Consider the following 19,498-nt stretch of genomic DNA (forward strand, 5'->3'; position numbering starts at 1 on the left):
ACACTGCTCTTCACTGCAGCATTTTTCATAATTGCCGAAAGGTGGACACAACCCAAATGTTCATCAACAATGAGTGAATAAGTAAAATGTGTATATCTCCCCCAACACGTGTACACACACACAATGGAGTATTACTCAGTCATAAAAAGGAATGGCTGTCAGTGGGCCTTACTTTGGAATTTATGCTCCCTACTGTAAAAGAGTTAGACTCATTCATAGTTTCCCTACACATGGCTCTTCTGCTCCTCTTATTTGAACCTATAATTAGCACTATACTTGTTAAATATATGTCCCAGAGATTTAAACCTTTGGTCTATCCATACACCAGGTGAGCCCTGAATCTCAGCAGAGTTTCACCACCTGCTCTCCAGTTCACTGGACTCATCCAGGACAACTAACAAGGAGAAATGATGGACAACACCCATCCCAAGGAACAGAGAGTATGTACAACTGCAAGCAAGATAGTTTCATCCATCTGCCCCATGGGATCTAAGCTCCCTCTCAATTAGAAACGGGGTGGGCATCACCATCCCCAAATCCTCAAGATTGGAGAATGAATAATGGACTGAAGTAAACTTATTATTATTCTATTACTTATTATTATTCTAACAATGGAAGAACTTTTCCATCGATACAAAGGCAGTGGCCACCAGAGGTTCTGAGAGGAGGGAGAGGGAAGAATAGGTGTAATATGGGGGCATTTTTTAGGACATTGGAATTGTCCTGCAGGACATTGCAATGATGGATACAGGCCATTATAAATTTATTTCAAAATCTATACAATTATGGGGGACAGAGTGTAAACTATAATGTAAACTATAGTCCATGGTTAGTAACACTGCTTCAGTACGGGTTCATCAATTTTAACAAAGGTACCACACTAGTGAAGGATGTTGTTAATGTGGGAAAGTGTGGGAGGGGGTGAGGCATATGGGAATCCCCTATATTTTTAAAGTAACGTTTATGTAATCTAAAACTTCTTTAAAAATTAAAAAATGAAAAAAAAAGAGGAGTTAAGTCTGATTCATGCTACAACATGGATGAACCTTTAAGACATCAGGTTGAGTAAAATAAGCCTAACACAAAAGGACAAATACTGTGTAAGCTCAATTTTATGAAATAAGCAGAATATGCAAATTCACAAACTCAGGAACTAGAATACAGGGGCTGGGTGGGGGAGGGGAATGGGGAGTTAATGCTTGATTGGGACAGAGTTTCTGTCTGGGGTGATGGAAAAGTTTTGGCAATGAGTGATGGAGGCCCAACTTTGGGGAAGTAATTAACACTGCAGAATTGTATATTTGAAAAGGGATAAAAAGGGTAGTTTAAGGTACTCAAATACACACAGAAAACCTAGAACTGTAGAACACAGAGTGAGCCCCAATGTAAACAGAGGGCTAAAGTAAAAGCATGATTATAATAATATTGTCATCAATAGTAACCAAAGTACCGCACTACTGCAGAAATATGATTTGTTTTGTTTTGTTTTAATAGGTACCAGGGATTGAACCTGGGAACTCATACGTGTGAAGCATGTGCTCAACCACTGAGCTAGACCCACTCCACTGCAAAAATGTTCATAACAGGAAATCAGTTGGTGTGAGAGGGGGTATATGAGAACTCTGTACTTCCTACATGATTTTTCTATGAACCTGTAACTGCTCTAAGAAAAAAAAAATTAAGAAATGCTTGAAATGACAAACTTTATGTTATATATTTTACCACAGTAGAGGAAAAAAAGCAAAAGAAAGAGAACTGGAGGTTTAAGAAACTTAATTCCAAAAAGAGTAAACCCTTAACTGTAAAAGGTAAGATCTTTAAGAATTTGGAAATAGAAGACTATCTTTTTGACTTCTGTGCAAAGAAGTGCTTAAAGAAAACACAACACAAGAAATACTAATCAGATAAGATTTATAAATTTGACTATATTAAAATTAAGAACTTCTGTTCATCAAAAGACACCAACAAGAAAGTGCAAAGGGGGAAAAAATATTTGAAACATATATAGGCAACAAAGGAAGTAGTATTTGGATTACTTAACTCCTATAAAACAAGAAGACAAACAGCTAATAGAAACGCTGTCCAAACACATGAAAGCAGGCATTTAATATGAAGCAGCAGCACCAAATATGAATAAATGTGGGAAGAATCACTCAATCTTCTTTAATTAAGGAAACAGAAGTCAAGACTGCAGTGATATATCTTGTAATACCCATTTACATTGGCAAAAATTGAGCACTCATAATCACAGGCCTCTGAGAGAATGCTCATCAGTAGGAACTCTCATACACTGCTGGTGGGTCTGTAAGTACACCCAACCATGTGGAACACAGTGCAGTACTATCTTGTATGGTTGATGATTCCCATACCCTGTGACCCAGCCCTTCTACTCCTATGTGTGCTAGAAAAACTTTTTGCTCATGTACACAAAAAATACTTTCAGGAAATTCATAGAAAATTGAAACTTTTAATTTCTACCTTATTTTCTGAAAGTATTGGATGCAAATCTCTACATTCCTGGCCCATTGCTGAAGTCACCTAGAATTTTAGTCATATGAATACTTCCTTGAGAAAGTGCTTAAGAACAAACAAAAATACTCATTTTTTTTTTATTCTGGATAATTTTAACATATCATCTGACTGGCAAGGCACATCTAATAAAGTATAAACTGAAAATAGATTTTTTCCTTCCTCATCTAGACTATTTAATTTTGTTCCCCTTTGTTATTGTCTAGTTCCAAAAGAAGCATCTTAGTGTGAAATGTGTGGAAGTGATGCTATTCAGAGTTTAATTTCATTATGTAGCAATCCAATGAAAATTCAGGAAAAGGAAGGTAGATATTTCTAGAAGAAGCAAAATTTAATTGAAAAAAGAGGAATTCGTAGACATTTCTCTAAAATAGGACAGTCAGTCATTAAAGATTGGATTTGAATAAATGAATGGGTGATAAAATGAATGATCAATTCAGATGTATCATTAATAAAATGGAAATAATTGAATATTTACTCAGTCCTAAAAATATTCCTCTGAGGAATCATCTGGAAATTAAAAAAAAAAAGATATCCAAGCCCCAGTTAAGTCAGAATCTCTGTGAGAGGAGCTTAATTATTAGTTTGTTTTTAAAAATCCAGGTGATGAGAGTTGTAACAGGTTTGTAAACCACAGTTCTATGACATTGACCTCAAAGTGTGGTCCAAGGACAACATCACCTAGGACATGGGTAGAAATTCAGAATCTCAGTCCCTACCCAGACCTACTGAATCAGTCTTCAGTTTAGCAAAGTCCCCAGGTGCTTTGTATACATGATTAAAGATTGAGACACACTGGATATTCAGAATTGCTTTCCATACTGCATGACATTTCACTGTCTTAGACCAGAAGATTGGGTACAGATCTTTCTTTGTAAAATTCTTGTTCCCACTCTAACCTGGAAGCAGCTCAAGTCAGCATTTTGGAAAATCCAATCATGGAGAAATAATTAATATTCTACCTTCCAATGGAAAAAGTTGGTATCTTCTATTTAACTCCAAGCAGAAATGTAGCAATTGTCCTGTCCCTCTGCTCTGCCAACTCTCCTCTGAGCCTCCTTCAAGCCCAAATGCTTCACACTGTTACTCTTCTTGGTGAAGTTTTTTCCTAACATTTTTTTATTATACAAAATTTAAATAACATAAAATAGACTAGTACAATGAGCCAACATGTGCTAACGGCCCAGCATCAGTTGTTATCAATTCATGGCTAACCTTGTTTCAGCCAGACCAGCACCCATTTCCTCCTCTTCTGAATTATTCTGAAGCATTAGAATAATCAATCATTAGATCATTTCACTTGAAAATGTTTCAATATGTATCTCTAAATGACAAAACCAAAATGCCATTTTGATACTTTAAAAATTTAACAAACCCTTAATATCATCTGATACCTAGTTACTGATTGCATTTCCCCAATTGTCTTATAATTTTTAAAAGGTTGTTTAAAACAGGATTCAAGTAAGGATCACAATTGATAGTTTAATGTCTTTTAGATCTCTTCCAATCCCTTTGCTCCCCTTGCAGTTTATTTGTGGAATAAACCAGTTTGTTCTATAGAATTTCCCACAGACTTTGCTGATTGTACCTCCATGGGTTATTAAACATATATTGAACAACATATTGTCCCTCTATATTTCCTGGATAAAAATCTAATAAACACAATTACTAATTGTTACAAATAGCCTGTTGTAGCAGTTTGATATAGTTATGAATTCCAAAAATACATATTGAATTAAGTAGTAATCTGGTCTGTACCTGGGCATGATTAAGTTATGATTAGGGCTTCGATCGGCCACGTCATTAGGGCATTGAGTCCCCACCCCTTGGTGGATGGGGACTAAAAGATAAAAAGCATGGCAAAGGACAGAGTTGAGGGTTTTTGATGTTGGAGTTTTGATGCTGGAATCTGATGCTGAAGCCTTAAGCTGGAGCCCTGGGAAGTGAGCTCACAGAAGAAAGAGAAGCAAGCCCCAGGGAGAGAGACAAAGCTGTTTGCCTGGTTGTTTACAACTGACCTTGTGGAGAGAGGCAAAGCCTAGAGAGCCTCGTAGTCTACAGCTGACCTTGTGGAGAAAACAGAGAGCTGAGCCCGGAGGAACCCAGGAAGCCTGAACCCTCGCAGACGTCAGCAGCCATCTTGCTCCAACACATGAAAATCGACTTTGGTGGGGAAGTAACCTATGCTTTATGGCCTGGTATCTGTAAGCTCCTGCCCCAAATAAATACCCTTTATAAAAACCAGCCAGTTTCTGATATTTTGCATCGGCACCCCTTTGGCTGACTAATACACCCTTTGTACTATGCCTCTTTGGTAATGGCTGGCCTTAAAAGGAGGCAGCATGTTGAGTAGATTACCAAGTTCTGTCTTGAAGTAGAGTAAACAGTGGTGGTTTATAATTGCTGGGCAGGATAGTGCAGAAGAAAACTCAAATGGAATGGAAGCTGTCTTTGCCTCACCTCCAGACAGCTCTATTCCTGACATCCCCAGCTCTTGTGAGTCTCCTGGTGTGTTTCTCTTTTCTGGACTTGCTCTCCTTAGCCATGTCATGCTAGAGATATTTACGGCACCTGGGAGAATTAAGGAACCACCTAATTGGCGAGGAGGTAAAAATGGGATTCCTGACTCTCTTTTCACCCGAAGACCCAGTGCAGCTATTCCATCTCCAGGGCAGTGTCCCCTGTCCCTGCACCCCCACACACCCACACCCCATCTGGAAGCAGAGTTGATCTCTCTTTCCTTGGTGGCAACTGTGTACCTTCCATATACCTCTAGCTCACCTTTCTGGCTTACCTGTAATTTTAAGTATTTTTCTACCTAATTGTTTTATCTATGAGACAAGTGAGGTCTTTGAGATTAGAACAATGTCTTCTATTTTTTTTTAAATTTACTAATATATTGCTCTTTAATGTTAAATAACTACATTATGAACAATGTCTTCTTTATTTTTGTAACTCCAGTACCCTGTAATTGCCTGATTGTATCAGCCAAGCTCGAGGCAGGAAACAGATAGCCCCACAAACTAGGTATCTGAGCGCACTTTAATAGGACCAGACAAAGGTGTGGGCAGGGTTTGATGAAAGCAACAAGGAACGGTGCAGTCCTTCAGGGTTAAAAACACGGCTTTGTCAAGGAGCAAAGGGAAGGAAGAGTTACCAAAACCCAGAGAGAGGGCCGGATGGAGCCTTTAATAGAGGGGCGCAGCCACCCCACTGGGACCCAGCAAGGAAGGAATCAGGGAAGAATGACTCTAGTTTAAGTTTTCTCCCACCGTTTCATCCCGTTCCTGCCTCCTATTGGCTGACCCTAACCAGAGCCCATTGCCCATTGGTATGTATGGCCCATGCCTCTGGGATCTGGACAGAGCAGGATGGGGCAAATGGAAGGTTTCCAGTCTGGGACATCCCCGTCCCGCTCGGCAACCTGTCTCCAGGTGAAAAAAATTATGTTCCTAGCAAAAGGTACTCAAAGAAATTCTATCAACTATTGTAACTTTTTTTTTTTGGCATGGTGATGTCAATTCAGTCATAGTGCTACCTGAAATCTTGAAACCCAAAATGGTAGCCATTGCCAGTGTCCTTCATCAAATGTATGGGGTGGAAGAAGTAGGAGAAAGCAGGGGTGGGAAACAATGAAAATAATTGACAAACACGTGCTACAGAAACTGTTCCTGCAGCAAGATGTGTAGTCCAAGTTAATAATAATAGCTTCCTTCTTCCTCCATCCATCCCACATACCTCTTACTTTCTAACAGGCTGAATGAGATTTGCTTTCTGGTGGAGTTACCCAAAGCTTCATTTCTATAGGATCTGAGTCCTTGGTGAAACCATCCTTTCGGATTGCCACAGTTTTTCATCAACTGTTAGAACGAGAGGAACCTCAGTGAGTCTCTCGGGTTCTTCTGTTGTGTAGCAGCAGCAACCCAATTTCCCTTTAGCAAATGGGATCAACTGAATGAAGACTTCTTTCTCTGCCTTTTCATTTGATAGCAGAGGAGCTCCAAATGGCTGCCCCACCCACCGATGGAAAGGGTCTCCGTGTTACCTCTCTGCACCCCAGACTCCTGCTGGGTCCCTTGGACATTGGTGCCATTTCAGGGTCTTGTTGATCTGCTGCTGACAGGTGGACATTCTGCAGTGGCAGAAGCCAGGTGAGTCTTGGTGTAAGAAAGAATTGAGCCCCTGCATAGCTTCCATCCCTGCCTCCTGTCTACTTGGTGCACGGGCCTGTTGAGGAAACACAAGGGTGACCAACGAAAAAGACCAACAGGCGTCCACAGGACGGATTCTCTTGACCTCTTGATTACTGAGAGCCACCTTCGCAGTGCCTGCTCTGCAGGCATTACACGGGACATAAATAGCGTCCCATTCTGTGCATATTCTGAGAGGTCCTTCTGCATACTTCCCCCAGCCCTCCTTATCATTGACTTCGTATGAGTTTCTGACCAACCTGGTGAACCTGTCAGCCACTGCCCATGCATTAAATGGTTGTGAACCACATGGAATATCTGAAGCTCTGCCCACTGGAGGATTGCCTTTCATGCCTCTCTTTCCAGCCACCACTGAGTGGATGGTTCTGGCATCACATGTAACCCCATAAGTAGAGCAGGCTCACGCTTCTCCTCCTGTTAGAGAACCTCCCATTAGGTCATTGGAGGGTGTCAAGAGAGGAGCAATGGAGCCTTGGGGGCCCAAGCCACCTACTCCTGAAGATTCTTTCTGGTTTCCAGATATACCAGAGTTGGCCTCACCTAGGCTGTTTCCACTTCACTGTGAATGTGGCTGAGTGTGTCCACGTCACGTCGGGCAGTTTGAGTTACATCGTTACCTGGTGAGCCAGGGCCAGGAGTTCAGGCTCCACTGGGGCGCCCTAACAGTCTTCGAGTGAAAACAGCCGTGAGCAGAGGTGGCCCCAGCTTTGCTCAGGTCTTATTCCATCTCCGCCCAGACGCTTCCCCTCCACTGGGGCCACTGCTTGGGCTGCTGGTCACGTCGCCTGCCCCTGTTTCAGGACCTTTTCCCACTCTGTGCCCCGCTCAGCACCAGGAGCCGCGTAAGTTACCCAACAGTCAGGTCAGAGCACAACCCCCAAGTATGGTTTCAGCTACCTGTGAAGTGCACAGAAACCCACTCCATGTTGTATCTCCTACAGGGTAGGTGGGGAGAGGTGCAGCAACCTGTCTCTTGCTTTTAGACTCGGACCCCTGGACCCTTGGAAAGTTCATCATGTAGCAAGCCCTTGGACCTGCAAAGGGGCTCTCACCCGACTCTTGGGCATGCATGTGTTTCACCAGCTCCTCTGAGGTCTGGCTATCTCCTGCTCACTAGAAGCAATTAGTGGAGTGCCATCAGGATAATGGACCAATGTGGTTTTCTGGAGAATGTCAAGACAAACAAGGTGATATTATGACAGCAGGAGTCGACTGGACCCCGAGGCAGGACAGTGAAGGTCCATTGTTGCTTTGACGGAAGAAGGCAAACTGCTCCAAAGTATTTTCACCAAGAGACAGGCGGAAGTGAAAGCCATTTCATTAGCTGCATCCTGGGTGCCAGGGGGTGTTGCTTTCTGAGCAGCCAACCCACAGCAGCCCTGCTGAGAGAAAGCCGGGCTAGTAAATAGGGCAGCCACACTCTGCTGCCCCTTCCCACCTCCCGCTGGGGCCTCCAGTCAGCCCTATCCAGTGGAGAGCCCAGCCTACGGGTCAGCGGGGGTCCCCGAAGCAGGGTGGGAAGGTAGAGATTGGTACACAACATAGTACATGTGTGATGGATGAAGACATGAACCCTGTGCCAGTGTTCAGGAGGTGGCAGGACAGGGTTTTATGCACAGCATTGAAAGTTAAGGGAGGGAAGCAGATCTGGCTCAACAGATAGAGCATCCACCTACCATATGGAGGGTGCAGAGTTCAAACCCAGGGCCTCCTGACCCGTGTGGTGAGCTGGCCCATGCGCAGAGCCGACGCGCGCAAGGAGTGCCATGCCATGCAGGGGTGTCCCCCGCGTAGGGGAGCCCCACGCACAAGGAGTGAGACCCGTAAGGAGAGCCGCCCCATGCAAAAAAAGGGCAGCCTGCCCAGGAGTGCGCCGCACACATGGAGATGACACAGCAAGATGACACAATGAAAAGAGACACAGATTCCTGGTGCTGCTGACAAGAATACAAGCAGACACAGAAGAACACACGCAAACGGGTACAGAGAGCAGACAACTGGGGTGGGGGGGAAGGGGAGAGAAAAAAAATTTTAAAAAAAAGAAAGTTAAGGGAGAGTTCCTTTCTCTGGCAGAGAATTTACGAGACTTGTCACTGGGCAGAGAGCCCTCTGGATCAGCTTAATTGAAGTGTTACCGCCAGCCCCTTAGGCACTTTCCAACTACTTAGTATATGACAAAGTCACAGATATTGCACTCAAGTGGGTTCTAGTGGGTTGAAAATTTGAAAATTCTAGTGTTCACTTCTTCTGAAAAATTTCTCATTGTTCCAACAGGTCTCTTTAATGATGTGGGGCTTTGCCACGACCTAACTCCACCCCTTTTCTACTCAGGTCAGGGCACCACTTTTCTCTTTGGAGAGTATCAAAAAGTACGGGGTTGTGGGAACCTCTTATGTTTTTTATTTGTATTTTTTTTGTAAATTTTTTTTTAATGATAAACCCTCTTTTTTTTTGAGTTGTTTTTTTTTTTAAGATTTATTTATTTATTTCTCTCCTCTTCCTGCCCCCCATCCCCGTCCCCGCCCCAGTTGTCTGTTCTCTGTGTCTATTGGCTGCGAGTTCTTCTTTGTCTGCTTCTGCTGTAGTCAGCAGCACGGCAATCTGTGTTTCTTTTTGTTGTCATCTTGCTGTGTCAGCTCTCCTTGTGGGAGGTGCCATTCTTAGGCAGGCTGCACTTTCTTTTGCGGTGGGCGGCTCTCCTTACAGGGCGCACTCCTTGTGTGTGGGGCTCCCCTACACGGGGGACACCCCTGCATGGCAGGGCACTCCTTGCGCGAATCAGCACTGCGCATGGGCAGCTCCACACGGGTCAAGGAGGCCCCGGGTTCGAACCGCGGACCTCCCATGTGGTAGACGGACGCCCTAACCACTGGGCCAAGGCCACTTCCCTCTTAAGTTTTTTAATGTAACGTTTTGTGTGATGTATTAACTTTAAAAAAAAAAGATAATTAAAAAAAAAAGTACAGGGTGTCAAATATCTTGGTGCCTCATGGAAAGCATGGGGACTTTTGAGATGCCCCAACTGGATTAAAATCCCAGCCTTGCCACTTCCTAGGTATGTGGACTTGGGCAAGTTACTTGACCTTTCTGAGCTTCAGTTTCTTCTCTTCTAATCTGGTATCGCTAATGCCCATTTCACTGGACTGCGGAGAGAATTAAAGGAGATAATATATGTGGGCATCTCCATCACAGACCCTTTATAAATGCTGGTTTCCTTCTTCCTTTGAAATTATAACTGAAAAGGGAGCATCTTCAGTGAACAGCTACCAGAGACATTTTGTTGTTTGGATCTCTTCCATTTGTTCATCCTGCCACGTGAGTCTTAATGAAATTTACTGATCCTTTATTTGTCCACACTTTGCTCTTGAATGCTTTGGCTCCCTTCTTTCTATTCTGGCTCCACCCTTCCTATTACCCAACCTAACACCTATTCTGCAGATCTCAGCATAGACACCCTTTCCTTTAGAAGTCTCCTCTTTATTTTTCAGGTACTGGGGCTGGGGATTGAACCCGGGACCTCGTATGTCAAAAGCCGGTGCTCAACCACTGAGCCACACTGGCTCCCATGAGTTGGTTTTTTCATTTGTTTGTTTTTGCTTTTAGGAGGCACTGGGGACCAAACCCAGAACCTCCCATGTGGGAAACAGATGCTCAACCACTTGAACCACATCTTCCCTAAAAGCCTCTTCTTACCTGTGAAATCTAGTTATGGGGTCCCTCCTGCACCAATCCCACAAGTCATTGCCTGTTCAATTGTAATGACTTATTTACTGCTCGAGAACATAAACTCCATGAGGAAAGGGCCTGTGTTTGCCTTGTTCTCAGCTGTAACCCCACAGCCACGCCAAATCCCAATGAAATGAGAAAAGATAGAGTAAAACAGTCAAAAGCCATGGGAAACAATAAAGGGCTCCATCCCCAGTCAAGACATTTTGAAACATTTATAGAAGGTAGGATGTATATGGGCTCGAACTGGTGTATAGAACATAGCAGAACGAAACCATGAACCCCAGGCTAACAGGGAAGCAGTTGCTGTCTCTCCTAGCAGAATTCTGGAGAAACTCCAAGATTTGGGGGCAGCCAGGCTGGAAAGGAGAGATGAACGGAAGGACTATCTACAGGAAGGCCGAGATGCTTAGCCCCACCACCTCCCCAAAACATTTGTCCCTGCTGCTATCTTGGGAACCCGTCCTTGGAAGTAAAAGCTCTGATGGGAGGTCCACGGTGAAGGTATGGGCTGTGGGGGGAGGCACCTGAGGGACTCGGACGCCCCACAATGAGCCACAGGCAAAGCGCACCCCAATTCTGGCAATTCCGTGGTGAAAGCCTCTCCCAGGCCAATATGCCTCAGAGAAGCCAGCGCTGGGACTGGCTACCAGAGGTTTTTATCAGCCTTCTCTTTTGATGGGGGTGGAGGGAGGGAGAGGCCTTTTGGGTAAATAAGCCCACAAATCTGCAAAGGAAAACTCAAGCAAGATGCCTGTAAAAATCTTTCATAAGCATGCCAATCAAAGGTCTTCAGACACTTGACTCAGGAAAACCAATGTGAACAAATAGAGCACATCATTTCAGATGATTAATACAAAAAGTAGGATTAAAAACATAAAACCCCAGCCCTTTGTAATCTAAGTTCCAAAAGAGATCCTACTTAGCTATTGAAATAAAGAAGAGAAACAGGTGGCCAGAGAAGAGGAAAAAATTCTCAAAAATTAAAAACATGATTGCCAAAATTAAAACTCAGCAGGACTGAAGCAGAGAATGAAGCCAAAGATCTAATAGTGATCTAGAAGATGTGGCCAAAGAGATATTCCAAAATATGGAGCAATAATGGAAAATATGAAGGGAAGTTAAGAAACATAGAGGATTCAATATCTACCTATTAATAATAGGAGTTGCAGGAGAAGAGAGTTGTGAATGAGGAGAAGACATTTAAAAAATAATAGGGAAGGGAAAGTGGTTCACCTGATAGATCATCTGCCTACCATATGGGAGGTCCAGGGTTCGAACCCAGGGCCTCCTGGCCCCATGTGGTAAGCTGGCCCACATGCAGTGCTGCCGCACACAAGGAGTGCTGTGCCACACAGGGATGTCCCCTGTAGGGTAGCCCCATGCAAGGAGTGTGCCCTGTGTGAAAAAAAGCACAGCCCACCCAGGAGTGGTGCTGCACACACGAAGAGCTGACGCAGCAAGATGACGCAACAAAAAAAGAGACAGATTCCCGGAGCCACCAGGAATGCAAGTAGACACAGAAGGACACACAGCAGATAAACACAAGAGAGCAGACAATGGGGGGGGGGGGGCGGGAGGGAGAAATAAATCTTCAAAAAGAAATAATAGAAGATAATTTTCTTGAACCAAGAGAAACTCAAGTTTCAAATTGAAGCATCAACTAGGTACCAAAGACAATGGGAAAAAAAAAAAGAAGAATCACACCTGTGCATATCCTGGTGACATTTCAGAATGCCAAGTTTAAAAATAAAATTTATTTCAGAGAGGAAAGAGAAGAAGTTTCTCAGGTGGAAATGAGGACCATTGGTTGCTCCAAGACTTTACAGTAATGACTCCAAATTTATAAGGAAAAGTTGTTTCCACCTAGAATTCTACATCCAGCCCAAATCTAAGGCGAGGATATAATAAAAATGTTAAGCATACACAAGAACTCCAAAAGTTTATCTCTACATATTCTCCTTCTGAAAAAATTAATTAAGGATGTACTACTTCCAAACTGAACAAGAATCCAAGAAATTGGGAGACATGGAATCCAAGAAACAAGGGATCTAACCTAAGAGATCAATGAAAATAAAACTTCACAGGATGTCATCTCAGTAACTGGCCTAGAAAGCTGACAGTTCAAATTGAAACAGGGAGTGAAAGGGCTCCAAGAAGAACTTTAAGAAGAAAATAGGGGAGTGGATGTAGCTCAGTGGGTGCGCCCCTGCCTCCTATGTATAAGGTCCTGGGTTCAATCCCTGGTACTTTCTTAAACAAAAAAACACCTTGGGAAGCAGATGTGGCTCAAGTGATTGAGTTCCTGCCTACCACATGGGAGGTCCCAGTGCCACCTAAAGAAGAAAAGCAAGACAGCGAGCTAGCACAATGGGCAGGCACAGTGAGCTGATGTAACAAGATGGTACAACAAGAGACACAAGGAGGAAAACATAATGAGAGACATAGCAAAGCAGGGAGCAGAGGTGACTCAGGTGATTGGGTACCTCCCTCCCACATGGGAGATCCTTGGTTCGGTTCCCAGTGCCTCCTAAAAAGAAGACAAGCACACAATAAACAGACACCACAAATGCAGGCAACAAGGGGGTGGGGAGAAATAACTAAAATAAATCTTAAATTAAAAAACAAAAAAGAAGAAAATAGATATAACACACATCGAACATTTAAGAACCTGGAAACACTTAACGATAAGGTGAGGACATTTCAATGACTACATATAAATGCAAACACACACACACGAGGAAATTAGAAACTTTGGGGAAAACAAATACTGCCATAAGAAAATCACAGCCCAAACATGAAGCTAACTACAACAAGACATGATTCTGAGCTGTAAGTAGAATTTAGGAAAGTATTCTATTTAACCTTGGCACAGGTTTAAAGACAGGATACTTCTTTTCTATGGGTTCAGCCTCATTGTTTCTGCAATGAACCTATAGACAAAGCACAAAAGACTTTTGTTCTGGAATGCAGTGAAGAAGTAAGAGCATCTGCAGAACTGAACAAGAAAGAGAGAAAGGGGAGGTGTGGGAAAGACGGGTGGGTGCCGCAAAGCCCTTACAGAGTGGCTTTCAGGAAAGCTGAAAATGGGGGTGGGGTGGGTGGGCTTGGAGCAGGGAAAGTGGCCTCAGCGGTGAGTCTGGCTTTGGTCTGCGGTCACTCACGTCACCCTGGAAGATCCCTCCTCTCAGCTCCGCTGCTTGTTAGAGACCCACCGCCACAGCCGCGGGCTCCACTTCACTCAGCTCTTACCTGTTCTGTTGGTTTCTGGTCTGCACAGACAATTATCTGGTTTCTGAGCCAGGCTACATCTTTTTGTCTTCTCTTTGCCTATTTTATCTGATATTTCCTAGAGTTTGGCGCAGATGAAAAGTATCTTCCTGTGCCATCTTCGCTGGAAAGCCATTGTATTAACTGTTAAGATTTTTAAAATATGGGAAATTCATTCCTCCTACATGTTATCTCTTGAGTAGTTGGTATTGTGTAGCTATTATTTTTATGCACATACCAAATGAGAACTCGTCTTTAAAATTAATAGAATATGTTTTTTTCTGAATTCCAGAACGTAGTTATGCCATAAGGGAAACTGAGGCACGGGGGAGGAAACCCCAATGTTTAAGTAGATCACTGTGGTGTAGACCTATTTAAGTAGGACCTTTTGATGAGGTTACTTCAGCTAAGGCGTGTCCCAGGGTGGGTCTTAATCCTCTTATTGGAATCATTTATAACTGGGATGAATACAGAGAGAGGAGGGAGAAAGCCATGGAAGCAAGAAGCTGAAAGCAACAAGACCTGGAAGAGACGGGAGAGACCAGCAGAAGCCACCATGTGCCTTGCCACGTGGCCGAGGAGTCCAGGATCACCGGCAGCTGGTCTTTGGGGAGAGGGTGTTGCCTTGATGATGCTTGATTTTGACATTTTTCTCAACCTCGAAACCCTATTCTAATACATTCCCGTTGTTAGGCCAACGCATTTCACGGGATCTGCTTTCAGCAGCCCTCCTTCTACCGGCCTCTGCTCCTCCGAGCCCTCAGCGCCCCTTCAGGGAGGCCCACATTCAAACGTGTCAGCGTTCAGAGGTATCGAGCTCGGTCTCCCTGCAGTGTTCCAGCAGCCACCCAGCCGGCCTGCTTATCCTCCCCCTTCACCCTGAGTCCCCGCTGCTTCCTTTGCCTTCTCTTCAGTCGCTTGTGGAGATGAACAGCTGCCCGTGCAGGGACCTTCCTCCTCTGGGCCGGAGCCCTCGCTGTGGCAGGGGCTCACTGCTTGGTCACCCTCTGGTCATTTCTTTCCCTGCCTGACTCATTCTGCTTCCTTTAATGAGTCCTTCTCCTTCTCCGTCTTCCTGTGTGGAGCGCTTAGTCATCTTGGCTGCTTTTCTCGGGAACTCTCTCCAAGAGCTTTACCTTCTCTTCCCGCAGTGGAAGGCAGAGTGGGGAGCACACTGAGCATTTCCAGCAGGGCTGAGAACACAGACCCTTTTGTGGTTCTTAGGACTGATACCTAAAACACCATAAAATCAACCATGGACAACCGCGCCCTAACAAATAAACTAGAGGATACATAAATTTAGCAGTTGCCCTTACTTCTCTTGGAAGTTATCACTGTGTGTCTTGCTCGGAATGTTTGTTATCCACTAAGCTGTGGTAGGAAATGCTATTGTCCTCCTTTGCACTAGAACCCCCAGTTATTAGCTGGACACATGGCCATTCAGAATAAAGCCTCTTTCCCAGCCTTCCCCGCCACTGGGTGTGACTGTGAGACCAGAAGCCAATGAAATGTCAAGGCAAGTGCTGGATGCCACTTGTCTGATGGATTCTTGAAGGTGCAGGCCCCTTTTGCTCCTTCCTCTTTCCCACTGCCTGGAAAATGGTACCAGGTGGTAAGAGTTCAGCAACCTTCCAGGACCACGAGGCGGCTCTCCAAGGAGGCAGGGGCCGCACCAGGAGAGAGCTCAGGAGGAGGCAGGCGTGGGCCTGGAGCTGCAAGCCAGGGCTGCCAGCTTTGTGACTTACTTTATGTATGAGAGAAACTAATTTCTATCTTCCTAAATGGCTCTGGTTTTTGTGTACGTATGTGTGTGAGTGGAGAGGGATGTTATTTGTTTATTTCCTAGAGTTCAACCTAATTGTAACAGATTCAATGGCTCTTAGTGTTAAATTTTTCATTTTTAAAAATGATATTTTGTTTTACTTGCCTAGAGTATTAGGGAATACCTGGCTGGTTGTGCTTTTCTTTCTTCTGTGAGTAACAGCTAAGGTACAGCCAACGTTTATTATGTGCCAGGCTTCACATCCACAGTGAATGCTCACGCCACTGCCATACTATGATTATTTCCCCTTTATTGTTTTTTTAGATTTATTTTTTATTTCTCCCCTTTCCTGCCCTCCACCCCCACCCCAGTTGTCTGCTCTCTGTGTCCATTTGTGGTGTGTTCCTCTGTGTCTGCTTGCATTCTTGTCAGCCGCCCAGGAATCTGTGTCTCTTTTTGTTGCGTCATCTTGCTGCATCAGCTCTCCGTGTGTGTGGCCCCACTCCTGGGTGGGCTGTGCTTTTCTCACACAGGGCGGCTGTCCTTGCAGGGCGCACACCTTGCGTGTGGGGCTCCCCTACGCGGGGGACACACCTGCGTGACACAGCACTCCTTATGCACATCAGCACTGAGCATGGGCCAGCTCACTACATGGGTGAGGAGACCCTGGGTTTGGACCCTGGACTTCCCATGTGGTAGGCGGACGCTCTATCCATTGAGCCACATCTGCTCCCCTATTTCCACTTTAAAGGAGACTTGGCTGCTACTTGGGAGGTAAGTCCCTTGCTCGAGGCCCCACCCCTGGTGACGAGCTGATCTGGGACTGGAGGAGGCAGCCTGGCCGTGGCTAGGGCCTGGAGTCCCACTCATCTGAGTGCCAGCTCTGTTCCCCAGGAACCAACCGAAAAGGTGTGAGTCTCCTCCCATTTAGTGAGCCCCTACTATGTGCAGGCCCTGGGCCAGTGCAGAAGGCTGGCCTGCAGCGGGCACAGGGGAAGCGGAGGAAACCAAATAACCGGGACTTGGCCTTGTGCTGCCGCCACGCCGAGCCCCTTTCAGAGGAGCTGCTGGGGGCACCAACTTTCTTCTCTCTTTGGTGATGTGTTTTGAAGTTGTGATGGATGAATTCTTTTGGAAGTTCAGTGATCCAGGACTCTTAGTTGATCTAAATTAGTATCTTGGATTGTGTCATCTGGACTTTCCATTTGGCTTTATTTATTTATTTTTGATTCGTTTTATGTTGAGAATTTCTGGTATGATAATCTTATTCATCATATGTTTGTACCAATTCCGGAAAGTAGTTACTCTGAAGCACAACTTGTCTTCTTGACCCGCATTCAAACTCATTATGAGGCAAAAGAATATAGGGTGCAATAAAAATACAGTGGTTTATCTCCAGCTACAAACCTGAACACATTATACATGAACTAAGCTGTAAATAAAGTAAAAGTATTAAACGATTCTCTGCTTTAGTGTCACTTTTATAAACAGACTAACATTAACAAGTCACCCCTTTTCACACAAACAACCATCAGAAAATGCAAATGGACCAACACAGGGCTGGGTACATAACATTTACACAATAAACACTATTGATTGATGGCACATGTAAACAGTTCTTTTTTGTTGTTCTCCTTAGTCTTTAGCCATTCCATTTCCATTTCAAACAATTGATGAGGTGAATTTTCAGTCCAAATTAGATTTCCCTTCCCTGTGAAATTCCATCATAAAATTTTTATGTACCAGTGTAACTCTTGAATATCAGTCTTACCATCCTTTTAATTCAATCTTATAGATGAAATCATGACTCAGAAGCTGGTATAAATCCTATGCATTGTAACTTTGAACTAATATTGCAGATTAGGTTCTCGGAGCCATTTTTGTCATTATAATGCCACTAAAAGCACCAGTTGCAGAATATCAGCACTTCTTTCCACAGGAAAATTGGTTATCCACGTAGTGGGGCTATGAGCTTCTTGAATGTAAAAGTAATGCAGTTCCATTGTACTGTGTAGTACTACAAGATGAGGACATTAAGCACACAAGTTTAAAAAGATAAAAGTTTTGATTACAAAAATTAAAAGAGTGGAGCAGGTATAGCTCAGTGGTTGAGCATCTGCTTTGCTTGTACAAGGTCCTGGGTTCAATCCCTGCCTGGTACCTCCTAAAAAATAAAAATGGAAAGAAAAGAAAAAGAAACTTCTCTGTGGAAAATACATGGCAAAAATAAAATCACCAACTACAACATTTATGACAAAAATATAGGAAGCTCTCAGAAATAGCTTTAAAAAGCACTAACATGTTTGAGGTAACAGAAAAGTTTTGAATGAATGGTGGTACTGGTAGCGTAACATCGTGAATGTAATTATACCATTGAACTGTATCCTTGAAAGTGCTTGAAATGGAAACTTTTAGGTTGTATATATATCATCAGAATAAACACACACACATAAAACTGTACAATACAAAGAATGAACTCTAGTGTAAACTATGGACCATAGTTAACTGTATGATTATAATGATACTGTTTCATCAATTGTAACAAAGTTACCACACTAACGTAAAATGTTAATAATGGGTAAACTGTGTGTGTTAGAGGGTGTTTGGGAACTCTGTACTTTGTGCATAGTTTTTCTGTAACCCTACAACTGCTTTAATAAAGAATGAAAAAAAACCACAAAATACAAAACAAAACAAAAAAAGCATTAGGACACCCACAGTAGTAGGAACAAATACAAATTTATCTTTTGTGTAATTTCAAAAGATGAAATATAAATTGCTAATCAACCTAAGGAAAAAAGGTCTACTCAGAAGCAAACCAAGAAATGCAAATTAAAATGCAGTGTGATTTCAAATACATCACACTACCAAATATTTTAAAAATTATTTTGTATATTTAATAATCAAAAATACAAACAATAATTTAAAAAGAAAAAGAAAACACAGTTGAATAAAAACACACATTTCTCAATTAAATGTACTGAATACATATTAAAAAATTTTTTTGAATCATACAATAAAAGAATACACTGTTCAATAGAAGAGGTGGGCGTAGACATACTTGCCTTGTTCCTGATCTTAGGGGAAAAGAATTTGTTCTTTCATCATTATGTGTGATGTACATTTCTCACAGATGCTCTTGATCACACTGAGAAAACTTTCTATTCCTAAGTTCCCTTTTGTTCCCTATTTTAAAAATAATGCACAATGTTGGCAACAATGCAACCAGATAGATGTGCTCTGCTCTGCTGCAGGAGGGTACATTTGTACCCTGCTTTGAGAAATCAATTTGGCAATATGTATCAAATATTTTTATGCTATTTTAAGCAATACTTTTATTTCTAGGTAACTGACTTAAGAAAGTAATCTGATATATAGATAAAGATTTATTTATAAAGATATTCATCAGAATGCTGTTTATAATAGTGACAAATTGAAACTAACATAAAGCCAATATTAGGAGAATGATTAAGATAATTATAGTACACACATAAAAGACAGTAGTATGCAACATTTAATTTCTATTTTTAAAGGCTTTTTAATGCAATGGGAAAATGCTTATAAATGAAAAAAGAGAAGTCCAATAAAGATCCAGGTCCAGTGTGGGAACTTGGTTCCAGAGTCAAGGCAGGTGAGATGGTGGATTCAAGTGAGGTGAGCTTTGGGCTCCCTCTCAGGGACAATGGTGTTGGGGCCAGAGATCTGAGTAAAAACCCTAGTTAGGGTCATCAGGGCTAGAACGAAACAGGAGAAGAGACAGGGCATCGTTCATGAGGGAAGGCGGCACAGAGAAGGAGACCACGCCCGCCCCGATGGTCTCCTGCCAGGTCATCCATCCTCTACCCCACTGGGACACCCAGGGCCCCAGAGCAGACCCCTTTTGCGGAGGCATAGAAAAAAGACTGGGAGGAAATACACCAACTCGCTAACGGTGATTCTCTCAGGGGTGGGTTACAGCTGACCTTGAACTTCCTTCTTTATGCCTTTTTCTATTTTACAA

At 43.2% G+C, this 19,498-nt stretch overlaps 1 long non-coding RNA gene across 6 annotated transcripts in view; it reads left to right on the forward strand.

The window, feature by feature from the left end:
* The window catches only part of LOC105746121 (uncharacterized), a 40,578-nt gene extending 35,805 nt beyond the window's left edge, over positions 1-4,773 (forward strand). For all 6 annotated transcript variants that reach the window (XR_009180843.1, XR_001118618.3, XR_009180842.2 and 3 more), the window contains 2 exons: positions 329-440; positions 1,495-4,773. This is a non-coding gene — a long non-coding RNA (uncharacterized lncRNA). The remainder of the gene's footprint in view (positions 1-328; positions 441-1,494) is intronic.
* The last annotated feature ends 14,725 nt before the right edge of the window (positions 4,774-19,498 follow it).

Source organism: Dasypus novemcinctus, chromosome 15 (genome assembly GCF_030445035.2).
Source record: "Dasypus novemcinctus isolate mDasNov1 chromosome 15, mDasNov1.1.hap2, whole genome shotgun sequence".
NCBI lineage: Eukaryota > Metazoa > Chordata > Mammalia > Cingulata > Dasypodidae > Dasypus > Dasypus novemcinctus.